We start from the raw sequence: 13149 nt of genomic DNA, 5'->3' as shown, positions 1-13149 counted from the left end.
TCCTTGTGGAGCACCGCATTATCAACTTCCTCCAAGACTGCAGGCTACTGAAGGATAAGAGGGGATATACTAGCAATCTTCAGGGACATTATAAGTCAATAGAGGAAACCTGCAATATCTTAATGACCCACTGATTCCGGAACAATATGAGAAAACAAGGGAAGAAAATGCCCCAAACAAATCTAGATGTTACATCAATAAAATCCAACGACAGCATGGCAGAAGAAATGACAGAAAGGGAGTTCAGAATGTACATAATTAAAATGATCAGGGAAGCAAACAATGAGATGAAAGAGCAAATGCAGGCATTGAATGATGAGATAAAAGAGCAAATGCAGGCATTGAATGATGAGATGAAAGAGCAAATGCAGGCATTGAATGATAGCACCAATCGACAGTTAAAAGAGCAAATACAGGAAGCAAAAGATCATTTCAATAAAGAGTTAGAGATATTGAAAAAACACCAAACAGAAATCCTTGAAATGAAGGAAACAATAAACCAAATTAAGAACTCCATAGAAAGCACAACCAATAGGATAGAACACCTGGAAGACAGAACCTCAGATATTGAAGACAAAATATTTAACCTTGAAAACAAAGTTGACCAAACAGAGAAGATGGTAAGAAATCATGAACAGAATCTCCAAGAACTATGGGATATCATGAAAAGGCCAAATTTGAGAATTATTGGGATTGAGGAAGGCTTAGAGAAACAAACCAAAGGAATGAACAATCTATTTGAAGAAATAATATCAGAAAATTTCCCAAATCTGAAGAATGAAATGGAAAATCAAGTCCAAGAGGCTTATAGGACTCCAAATACACAAAATTACAACAGACCCACACCAAGGCACGTTATAATGAAAATACCGAACATACAAAATAAAGACAGAATTTTAAAGGCTGTGAGAGAAAAGAACCAAATTACATTCAGGGGGAAACCAATACGGATATCAGCAGATTTTTCAATCCAGACCCTAAAAGCTAGAAGGGCCTGGAACAACATTTTTCAAGCTCTGAAAGAAAATGGATGCCAACCAGGAATATTATACCCAGCAAAACTTACCTTCAAATTTGATGATGGAATAAAATCATTCCATGATAAACAAAAGCTAAAAGAATTTACAAAAGGAAAGCCAGCATTACAGAACATTCTCAGCAAAATATTCCATGAGGAAGAGATAAAACACAAAGAAGCAAATCAGCAAAGGGAGGAATTATCCTAAAGGAACTGTCAAATAAAGGAGGAACCAAGTTGTGTCAAAAAAATAAATAAATAAATAAAATTTAAAAAATGAACCAAATGACCGGGAATACAAATCATATCTCAATAATAACCCTGAATGTTAATGGCCTGAATTCATCAATCAAAAGACATAGACGGGCAGATTGGATTAAAAAGAAAGATCCAACAATTTGCTGCCTGCAAGAGACTCACCTCATAGAAAGATACCCATAGACTAAAGGTGAAAGGATGGGGAAAAACATACCATGCACATGGACTTAGCAAAAAAGCTGGAGTATCCATCCTCATTTCAGATAATGTGGACTTCAAGCCAAAGTTAGTCAGAAGGGATAAAGAAGGACATTTCATACCACTTAAGGGAAGCATAAATCAGCAAGATATAACAATCATAAACATCTATGCCCCAAACAGTGGCTCATCCATGTATGTCAAACAAATCCTTCTCAATCTTAGAAACCAAATAGACCATAACACAATAATACTAGGTGATTTTAACACGCCTCTCTCAACACTGGACAGATCTTCCAAACAAAAATTGAACAAAGAAACCATAGATCTCAATAACACAATCAATAATTTAGACTTAACAGACATTTATAGAATATACCATCCAAGAGCGAATACACTTTCTTCTCAGCAGCACATGGATCCTTCTCTAAAATAGACCATATTTTATGCCACAAAGCTAATGTTAGCAAATACAAGAAGATAGAGACGCTACCTTGTATTCTATCAGATCATAATGGACTGAAGTTACAAATTAATGAAAGAGTAAAAAACAGAAACTACTCCAACACCTGGAGATTAAACAATATGCTATTATATGATGAATGGATAACAGAAGATATTAGGAAGGAAATTAAAAAATTCTTAGAGGTAAATGAGAACAAGGAAACATCATATCAAAATCTCTGGGACACTATGAAAGCAGTACTTAGAGGAAAATTTATTTCATGGAGCGCATTTAATAAAAGAAGTAAAACTCAACAAACAACCTAACACTACAGCTCAAAGCCCTAGAAAAAGAAGAACAGACCAACACCAAAGTAGTGGAAGACAGGAAATAGTAAAACTGAGAGCTGAAATCAATGAAATTGAAACAAAAGAAACAATACAAAAAATTGACAAAATAAATAGTTGGTTCTTCAAAAAAATAAACAAAATTGATAAACCCTTAGCCAGACTAACAAAAAGAAGGAGAGAGAAAACTCAAATTACTAAAATTCGGAATGAACAAGGAAATATCACAACAGACACGACTGAAATACAAAACATAATTAGAAGCTATTTTGAAAATCTATACTCCAACAAAATAGAAAATTTCAAAGACATCAACAGGTTTCTAGAGACATATGAATTGCCTAAACTGAACGAGGAGGACATACACAATTTAAATATACCAATTTCAAGTACTGAAATAGATGAAGTCATCAAAAGCCTACCAACAAAGAAAAGTCCAGGACCAGGTGGGTTTTCAGCCAAGTTCTACAAAACCTTTAAAGAAGAGCTCATTCCAATACTTCTCAAAGTATTCCATAAAATAGAAGAGGAGGGAACCCTCCCAAACTCATTCTATAAGCCAATATCACCCTGATTCCTAAACCAGAGAGAGACACATCGAGGAAAGAAAATTTTAGACCAATATCCTTAATGAACATTGACGCAAAAATTCTCAACAAAATTTTTGCAAATCGCATACAAAAACATATTCAAAAGATAGTGCACCATGATCAAGTGGGTTTCATCCCAGGGATGCAAGGTTGGTTCAACATCAGGAAATCAATAAATGTAATTCACCATATCAATAGACTTAAAGTCAAGAATCACATGATTATTTCGATAGATGCAGAAAAAGTATTTGATAAAATACAGCATCCCTTCATGCTCAAAACACTAGAAAAAATAGGGATAGTGGGAACATTCCTTAACATTGTAAAGGCCATCTATGCTAAGCCCATGGCTAATATCATTCTAAATGGTGAGAAACTGAAAGCATTCCCCCTAAAAACTGGAACAAGGCAGGGATGCCCTCTTTCACTACTTCTTTTCAATATCGTCCTTGAAACTCTAGCCAGAGCAATTAGACAGACCAAAGAAATTAAAGGGATACGAATTGGAAAAGAAGAACTGAAACTATCCCTATTTGCTGATGATATGATTATATACTTAGAGGAACCAGGAAATTCCACCAGAAAACTTTTAGATCTCATAAGTGAATTCAGTAAAGTAGCAGGATATAAGATCAATGCACATAAATCTAAGGCATTTTTATACATAAGCGATGAATCTTCAGAAAGAGAAATTAGGAAAACTACCCCATTCACAATAGCACCGAAAAAAATAAAATACTTGGGAATCAATCTCACAAAAGAGGTGAAAGATCTCTACAGTGAGAACTACAGAACACTAAAGAAAGAAATTAAAGAAAACCTTAGAAGATGGAAAGATCTCCCATGTTCTTGGATAGGATGAATTAATATTGTCAAAATGGCCATACTACCAGAAGTTCTATACAGATTCAATGCAATTCCAATTAAAATCCCAATGATGTACCTTACAGAAATAGAGCAAGAAATTATGAAATTCATCTGGAAGAATAAAAAATCCAGAATAGCTAAAGCAATCCTTGGCACAAAGAGTGAAGCAGGGGGTATTGCAATACCAGATCTTCAACTCTACTACAAAGCAATAGTAACAAAAACGGCATGGTATTGGTACCAAAATAGACAGGTAGATCAATGGTACAGAATAGAGGACACGGACACAAACCCAAATAAATACAATTTTCTCATACTAGACAAAGGGGTTAAAAATATGCAATGGAGAAAAGATAGCCTCTTCAACAAATGGTGCTGGGAGAATTGGAAATCCATATGCAACAGAATGAAACTAAACCCATATCTCTCACCATGCACGAAACTAAACTCAAAATGGATTAAGGACCTTGGAATCAGAGACCATGCATCTTATAGAAGAAAAAGTAGGTCCAGAGCTTCAACATGTCGGCTTAGGACCAGACTTCCTTAACAGGACTCCCATAGCACAAGAAATAAAAACAAGAATCAATAACTGGGATAGATTCAAACTAAAAAGCTTTCTCTCAGCAAAGGAAACTATCAGCAATGCGAAGAGAGAGCCTACAGAGTGGGAGAAAATCTTTGCCACTCATACTTCAGATAGAGCACTAATTTCCAGAATCTATAAAGAACACAAAAAACTCTACACCAAGAATGCAAATAATCCAATCAACAAATGGGCTAAGGAAATGAACAGACACTTCACAGAAGAAGATCTACAAGCAATCAACAAACATATGGAAAAATGTTCAACATCTCTAGTAATAAGAGAAATGCAAATCAAAACCACCCTAAGATTCCATCTCTCCCCAATTAGAATGGCGATTATCAAGAATACAAGCAACAACAGGTGTTGGCGAGGATGTGGGGAGAAAGGTACACTCATACATTGCTGGTGGGGCTGCAAATTAGTGCAGCCACTCTGGAAAGCAGTGTGGAGACTCCTTAGAAAACTTGGAATGGAAACACCATTTGACCCAGCTATCCCACTCCTTGGCCTATACCCAAAGGACTTAAAATCAGCATATTACAGAGATACAGCCGCATCAGTGTTCATAGCTGCTCAGTTCACAATAGCCAGATTGCGGAACCAACCTAGATGTCCTTCAATTGATGAATGGATAAAGAAAATGTGGTATATATGCACAATGGAATATTACTCAGCCATAAAGAATGATAAAATTATGGCATTTGCAGGCAAATGGATGAAATTGGAGAATATCATGCTAAGTGAGATAAGCCAATCTCAAAAAACCAAAGGACGAATGATATCGCTAATAAGTGGATGATGACACATAATGGGGGGTGGGAGGGGTTAGTGTTAGAGTTAGAGTTAGGGTTAGGGAGGGGGGGCAAGAATGGAGGAAGGAAGGACTGTATAGAGGGAAAAGAGGGGTGGGAGGGGTGGGGGGGAAGGGAAAAAAATAACAAAATGAATCAAACAGCATTACCCTATGTAAATTTATGATTACACAAATGGTATGCCTTTACGCCATGTACAAACAGAGAAACAACATGTATCCCATTTGTTTACAATAAAAAAAAAACTTAAAATTCATTATCTTCTAAGAAGTTTTTGCTTTAGTCAGTGGGAAGTGAATTTTTTTCTTTATCCCTCATCACCCTTATTTCCTATCATTTTTATTCAATCATTTTTCAGTTATCTCCAAAATGAGACCTTGCTCAGTATTCTCTGTACTACCAACTCTCACCAGTAATTCATTTTGTCATATCATCTTGATTAATTGCTTAAGTTTTATCATAGCATTTGCCGCAAGGTTTTAAATATAGGTTTAAAACATTTAACATAAAGTCCCCACACCAAGTAGAACTTGAGCATCATGAAAACAAAGCTTTATCTGTTTTGCTGACAATGTATTTGGTGCGTTATAGGTAGTCTGATATTTATTGAATGAAATCTGGTCAAGACTGTCGATGTAAATTACAGGGCACAGTAAATTCAGTAGACAGAGACACATGTTAAATGACACAGAGAGGAAATAATCGGGTAAATCAAGGATGTTAGTGATTATACATAATCGACCTGAAATTCAAAATACCAGTATCACAAAGAAAACAAAGTATAGCAATTGCTCTAGAGTAAAAGAGACCAAGTAGAATTGAAACAAAATGATTTTCAGAATCCTTGAATGGATCCTCATATAGAGATTCTAAAAACCACTATTAAAAAAGATATTCTTGAGAAAAATGTAGATTATTTTTTGATTCATCATACACAAATGGGGCACAACTGTTGGTTGTGCATGAAGTAGAGCCACACCATTTGTGTGATCATACATGTACATAAGGTAATGATGTTTGTCTCATTGTTATTTTTCCTTCCCCCAAACCCTCCCCATCCCTCTTTTTCCTCTATACAATCCATCCTTCCTCCATTCTTGCCTCCCTCCCACCCCCCATTTTGTGTCATCATCCACTTATCAGAGAGATTATTTGGGCTTTGGTTTTTTGGAATTGGTTTATCTCACTTAGCATGATATTCTCCAACTGTGTCCATTTACCTGCAAATGCCATAATTTTATTCTTCGTTATGGCTGAGTAATATTCCATTGTGTACCTATATCACAATTAAAATGCAGATATTTGAGGACAAATATTCAATAATTTCTAGAATTAGTATTTTCTTATGGACGATGGCAATGTGGCAATTTAGACAGATGTGCGTATTCTCAAGAGATCTATACTGAATTAAGAAATTAAAGTGTTTAATTTCTGCAACTTAAAATTTTAAATGAATGGCAATGCTGTGTGTACAGAGGGAGAAGGAAAAGGAGGAAGAGTGTATGGATGTCGTATTCATCTTTTCACTTTTTTGCATGTTTCATTATGAGTATTTCTCAAAGTTAGGAAAAAAAAATAGTTTCAATTCCTATTGATTCTCACTTGCCTAATATCCAATGCTTAAACTCCATTATTCCTCCAATTCTTCATGAAAAGAATACTCATTCATCGTTATTTAATAATGTGAGCCATCTGTTTCTTGACTGCTACTCAGTTGTATGTCCCATGTATCATTTGACTTAATGATATTCCTCCACAGAGTAAAAGCCTAGACAACAAGGATAATGTCAGTGAATTCCTAATTTGCATACCAGAGTGCCAAGCAGAAAAGGATGATCAATAAATTATTTGAGGGAATATATTTGCAGATCAACTGCCCATTTGTATGAGCCATAGATCCAGTACATCCAGATAAAAATCTTGACAAGAGCCCCAGGAGAGTTGGTCATGAAAGGAAAAAAAAAAATAGTATTTTCAAATGACATAAATCTGGTTCTGTTCCCAATGCCTTATCTTGCAACTTTTGCCAAGAATCTATCTCAAATACCATGGGCACTGAAAAGAACATCTTGCAGGATCCAAAATAATGTATCCCAACTAATGTATTTCTCATTCCTTTTAACTTCTTAAAACTGCCTACTAGGAGTTAAGTTGCAAGAGAGCAAGAGTATGGCTATTTGTTCATACTATGTGTTTTAAGTGACTTAGACAGTACCTTGTAGCATTACTCAATGAATATTTGTCAACTTAATCAATTAACTAATGTCTTAGAACATTCACTGTCCAATTTTAGCATACATCAGAACCACCCAAAACATTTCCACAGCTTACTAGACCCTACTCCAGAGTTTGATTCAGTACTTCCAGGTGTGGCCAAATAATTTGCTTTTCTAACAATCTATTACCTGATGCAAATGCTCTTGCTCTGAGTACCACATTTTGAGAACCATTTACGTAGAAAACAACTCTAACAGTTTGAGTAGCTGTCACTTCAGAAAAGATGAACACCATACCAATTGGAAGACTTGTTGTACCCTGTTTGACAAATAATTCTCATGGTTTTGTAGAAACACTGAATGTGAAGTTTCCTCAAAATGTAGACACTTTCTCATCAACCAAGTTAAATATTTACCATGGGTATTTCTCCTACAGCTTTTCCCATAGATACTTTTCTTCTCAGCAAAAGCTGGAATTCCATACTAGCTGCTCAGCACACTGTTCCTCCAGCTCAGATTTGCACATTTGGAAGAAATCTGGGGAGATATTCACTACCTCTGTACAGTGCAATTGCTTCATGAAGCCTGTTTGCCCTTAGAGAAATCAGGTGCCTCATGCACTACAGAAATTTATGTTAAACAAAGTTGTTGATGAGAGGCAAATGTGTAACCCAAATTTATCTCCCCGTGACAACTTCAGAATCTGAAAATTTCCAAGTTCTTCCCTTGTGAGTTGCCTGAAATTGCTGTTTTTCAAGTCAAGAACACCTGTTTAGTGTTTTTCTCCTCATCTTCCCTGGTAAATGGAGCCGCCAGGAAAACAGGATCTGAAATTTTTAATGAACGAAAAACACAAAGTATTGACAGATGTCAACGCATTATACCACCTTTCCCCTGTCCCCCTAATGAGACAAGATCAAAAAGGAAGAAAACAGTTGTGATATTGCACTCTGGAGTTTGTTTTTAAAGTGCTGCAAATGAGCTCATAGTATGATTCTACTGGGTACAGTCCTGTGCAGGTTGCTCATTGCTAGGAAAGAGCATATGCAGACAAGTCTTTGGTGAGTGAACAACTACAGATTTGATTTCAGCATCAGGCACACTTCCAGACAACTTTCCCTATCAACTATATGACACTCTGCAGTCAAAACCCTCCTTGTGCCTTTACCACTGGGGTAAATCCAACTGCAAAGTAAACACAAAACATCAAAAACCCACAAAACCTGAGCCACTCATTCCAATGCAATGGTAATTGAGTACCTAGTCTGAACACAGCACAGACCTTATAGAACTGCAAGGACAGTATTAGTTTTGGCTAGGTGGAATTCAAGATTGTGGAAAGCTTCAGAGTGATGCATCCTTTCCTCAGATGACTACAAAGCACCTACTTTGTGCTAATTTCAGACCTAAGTGCAAATATTTGATGATAAGTAAAAATTTAACAGTCTGCATATAGGCCTTGGTGGATCTCAGTCTGACCATGTAAACCAGCAAATCAACAAAGAAATGGGTATGTAATTATAAGAAAAAGACAAAAGTTCACAGAAGGTCTTTTCATTCAATCACTATGTGCTGGGTAACTTCAGTCAGTCAGGTCTGGTACCTTGAATTTTGAGAAACAGATAAAATTGACAAAAGAGGGAAGAATGACAGCTTTTAGAGAATGAATAACATGAGGAAAGGTAGAAGATAAAAAAAAAATCATAGATGAGTCATAAAATTCAAGTCAGATCTTAGAAGACTGTGAATTCCATGCATTCTCCTATATAAAATTCTATATATTGGGATTCACAAAATAATCCTGGGAGAGTAGGAAGAGCATGTCAAAACAATTACTGACATTTCTTAACTACACATTGTACTATGAAGAGCAGCATGGCTTCCTTACTTGGCCTCCATGTTGGATGGACATGAATCACAAATGGATAGAGAGGAGTCTGAGAAGAGTCAGTTCCCTCCATCTTGGCCTCACTTACAGAGCTCATGCACCTGCTATGATGTCACCATTAAGGATGACTTCAATTAATAGGGTTCTCACAGTACTTCACAAGATGTAGACTCATTCAGAACAACTCACATTTCATCAAGGTGTTTGTTATCACAAGCAAGAGTTTATAAAACACCAGTAAAGATGGCAAATTAAAAATGAGTTAGGCATTTTTCTTTTATATGAAATAAGTCTGAATTTTGAGACCTCCTCTATGATTTAAAAAAAAAAAAAAAAAAAACTAAAAGGGAAAAACAAAAATCACACACGCTTTGTCTAATCCTTGCTGGGTGCTGTGGTGCACACCTGTAATCCCAAGGGTTGGGAGGCTGAGACAGGAGGATTGGAAGTTTAGCAATTTAGCAAGGCCCTAAACAACTTAGGGAGACCGTGTCTCAATAAAAATCAAGAAGGGCTGAGGAGGTAACTCAGTGATAAATTGCCCCTGAGTTAAATCCCCAATAACAAAAATAAATAAAATTTTTGAATGTTAACATTTTAATAACTAAGGAAGCAACCGCTTTTAGGAGAAAAAAAAATCCTATGTATTCTATCTAGAGATATCAATGTTAGGATATTTTCCTATTTTATGATACACACACACACACACACACACACACAAATGACAAGGTTGTCATGTATTTTTAAAAAGTACATTTAAACTTGAAAATGGAATTAGAACTCTGTTTCAGATGGTTTGAACATAGTTCTTAATATGAAAATGTGTGATTAATTTTAAAGACTAATTTGCAATAACAGATTAAAGAAAGTAGAAATTAGGTGTCAAATTCTAGCCAACCCCCCCAAAAGCCCCCAAACTTCCACATAACTGGCAAAATGGATTGAAAAACGAATACCTATCATGAGTTAGTACAGTGACATTCTCTCAATTTTGTGAGGGAAAGTTTTTAAGTTATAAAATCTGTATTAAGTATCAAAATAATCAGTAGATAACCTAAAATATTCAATTTGTTAGAACAAACTGTTCAGTCAAGATTTCAATAAATATTGCAATGAAATTACACATCACAGCACTGAAATTTTTACTAGAGTTTTAAATTATAAATTCTTTAAAACTTTAAAATTGTGCTTCGTTTGTTGTGCATCTTTTTAAATTTGTCTTATATGTTTATAAGTTTATAAATTATGGTAGTATATGAGCGTAAATAATTAAATACAAACATTACTGCACATAACAAATGTGTGTTGATAGGTGTCATAAATAAAATATTGGTGAGCACTACCTTACCAAAAAAGCTACCAATGAAGCTTGAAGGAAATTAGTCTGCTAGATCTTTTTTTTACATCTTATGAACATCCTAAAGAGAGAAACGAAAGTCAAAGGCCATTGCAATGATCCTACTAGGTGAACATGAAATAAAAGATTCACATAGTTATTGTAGAGGAAAAAATGGATCATAGGCATTTTGCTCTCCCAAAGATATCCACATCTTAAATTCTGGAATCTCTGAATATATCATCTTACATAGCAAGAGAGAATTAATGTTGCAGATGGAACTGAGGCTGCTAATTAAGGTGACATTAAAGAAAGAATCCTGGATTTTCTTGGTTGGTCTGATGTAATCACAAGTGTCCTTAACTGAGGAAAAGGAAGGTAGAAGAGAAAGATTTGATCTTGGCTTTGAACATGGAACAGGGCCAATGAACTAAGAAATGCAGGCAACTTCCAGAGGATGGAAACTGACTGAGTCTTAAGGAGACACACAGCCCTGTAGGCACCTTCATTTTGTCCCCATGAGATCCATTTTTTACCACTGCCCTCCATCAGAATTAGATAATTAACAGGCAATGAAATGAGAATTTTTCTTAGAACAGCCAGAGGAGATAGTACTTTGAATCCTTCTTTACTATACACACATCTCAGTTTTTACCCATCCATGGGGTCAAATTGAATTTTCAACTCCAGTTCTGAAAATGACAGAGAAGATATACTTGGTTAGATTCTAGTCCAAGTGCTGAGAATATAGCAGTTAATAAGTTCCATCTGCATGGAACGTACCCATGGAAGACAATATGAAATACTGCACCCTCCCAAGCAATGTGACTCAAACCCAGGATAAAAAATAGTTTTAAAAAACCTGAGCAGTAACATACGTAATGGAACTATTAGACACACATGTAAGTTAACTAATTTAACTAAGCTCAAATAAAGAAAGTCATAAAAATAAAGGGGAAAGAAATAGATGATCCGAGATCCAAATGGAACATCAGAAATGAAAAATTCACTGGAATTTCTTTCCAACAACAACAGATAGTACTCTGCAAAAGTAAACGTCAATGAACTTGGTGTCACAGCAATAAAATACATTGAAATAAAGCACAGAAAAACAAAGTGAAAAAAATCACAGTAAATTATATGAAATTGTCAAGCAGAAGAATGGTGGAAGGGACAGAAAATATTTGAAGAAATGATCAATTTTTCCAAATTTAACTAACACCTTCAACCCTCAGATCTGAAAAGTGGATACCTTAACAAGAACAGATACAAAGAAAACCATACCAAAGCACTTAATCAAATTGCTAAAAATTCAGGGATAAGCAGGTAATATTAAAAGCAGCCAGGAAAAAATAGACAGGTGATATATACTTAGAGGAGAAAAAAGGATCAAAGACTTTGCATTAGAAATTATGCAAAATGAATAACAATGAATGACATTTTTAAGGCAAGTTAGGAATTTCAGAAACCCTAATTTGCCCTAAATAATAGATCTAGAGAATATCATGTAAACTGCTAACATCAATAAACAAAGTACTTCCATTATTTGTCTCTGGATTAAAGTACACAAACCCAGTATGTATTTTTACAAAAAAATCTAAAAATGTATAACCTTAAAACTGCAGCTGCAAAACATTATTTTATATGAAGTATAAGATACAAAGAGCAAAAAAAAAAAAAAAAAAAAAAAAAAACAAGTGACTCCAATCAGCAAAATCCAAGAAGGAAACACTGCAAAACAACATCACAGTTCCTTAACCAAATATGTTGCAAAAATATAAAAAGAGACTTACCAGACATAATTGACCCAATTCCATATGTAGATTTTATTTGGTTTCACTCATTTTAACCAAGTAACTTTAAAATTTTTTAATCTAAAAATTTTTACTACTTGGATATTTTAAGACTTTAGAATACCATAATGAAATATTTATAGTATCTGCAAATTTGTTTGGGAAGGGGGTGAATAGTATATGCAAGGTAAAAATGAAACCAGAGTGGTCATTGATGTTTACTAAAGCTAGGAGAAGTTTACACAAGGATTCTCTGCTAATTTTATTCATACCTTTACAGAATTTTTCAAAATTAAGAAAATGAAATTAAAACTGCATGGCCCAGCACATCTTTAATCCCAGCCATTTGGGAGGCTGATGCAGGAGGATCTTGAATTCAAAGCCAGCCTCAGCCACAACAAGGCACTAAGCAACTCAGTGAGACTGTCTCTAAATAAAATACAAAATACGGCTGGGATTGCAACTCAGTGGTGGAGTGCCCCTGAGTTCAATACCTGATACCCCCCCAAAAACAACAACAACATGTTTCATTTTTCTATGCTTATGGAATAAAATTTATATTTTCTGCACATACAGACATGCTCCCTGTAGTGTTATAAAATTGAAATGGGGTAGATGGAATAAGAAAATAAAAATATATGTATGTAGTCATATATATACATGGGGTAATAATGTCCATTTCACTCTATTATCCTTCTTGCCCCTATACCCCCTCCCCTCCCTTCACTCCCCTCTACCTAATCAAGTAACTCTATGCTTCCTAACACATGCACCCCTTATTGTGAATTATCA

This window comes from Sciurus carolinensis, chromosome 6 (assembly GCF_902686445.1).
Source record: "Sciurus carolinensis chromosome 6, mSciCar1.2, whole genome shotgun sequence".
Classification (NCBI taxonomy): Eukaryota; Metazoa; Chordata; class Mammalia; order Rodentia; family Sciuridae; genus Sciurus; species Sciurus carolinensis.
Note: the sequence above shows the minus strand (reverse complement) of the source record.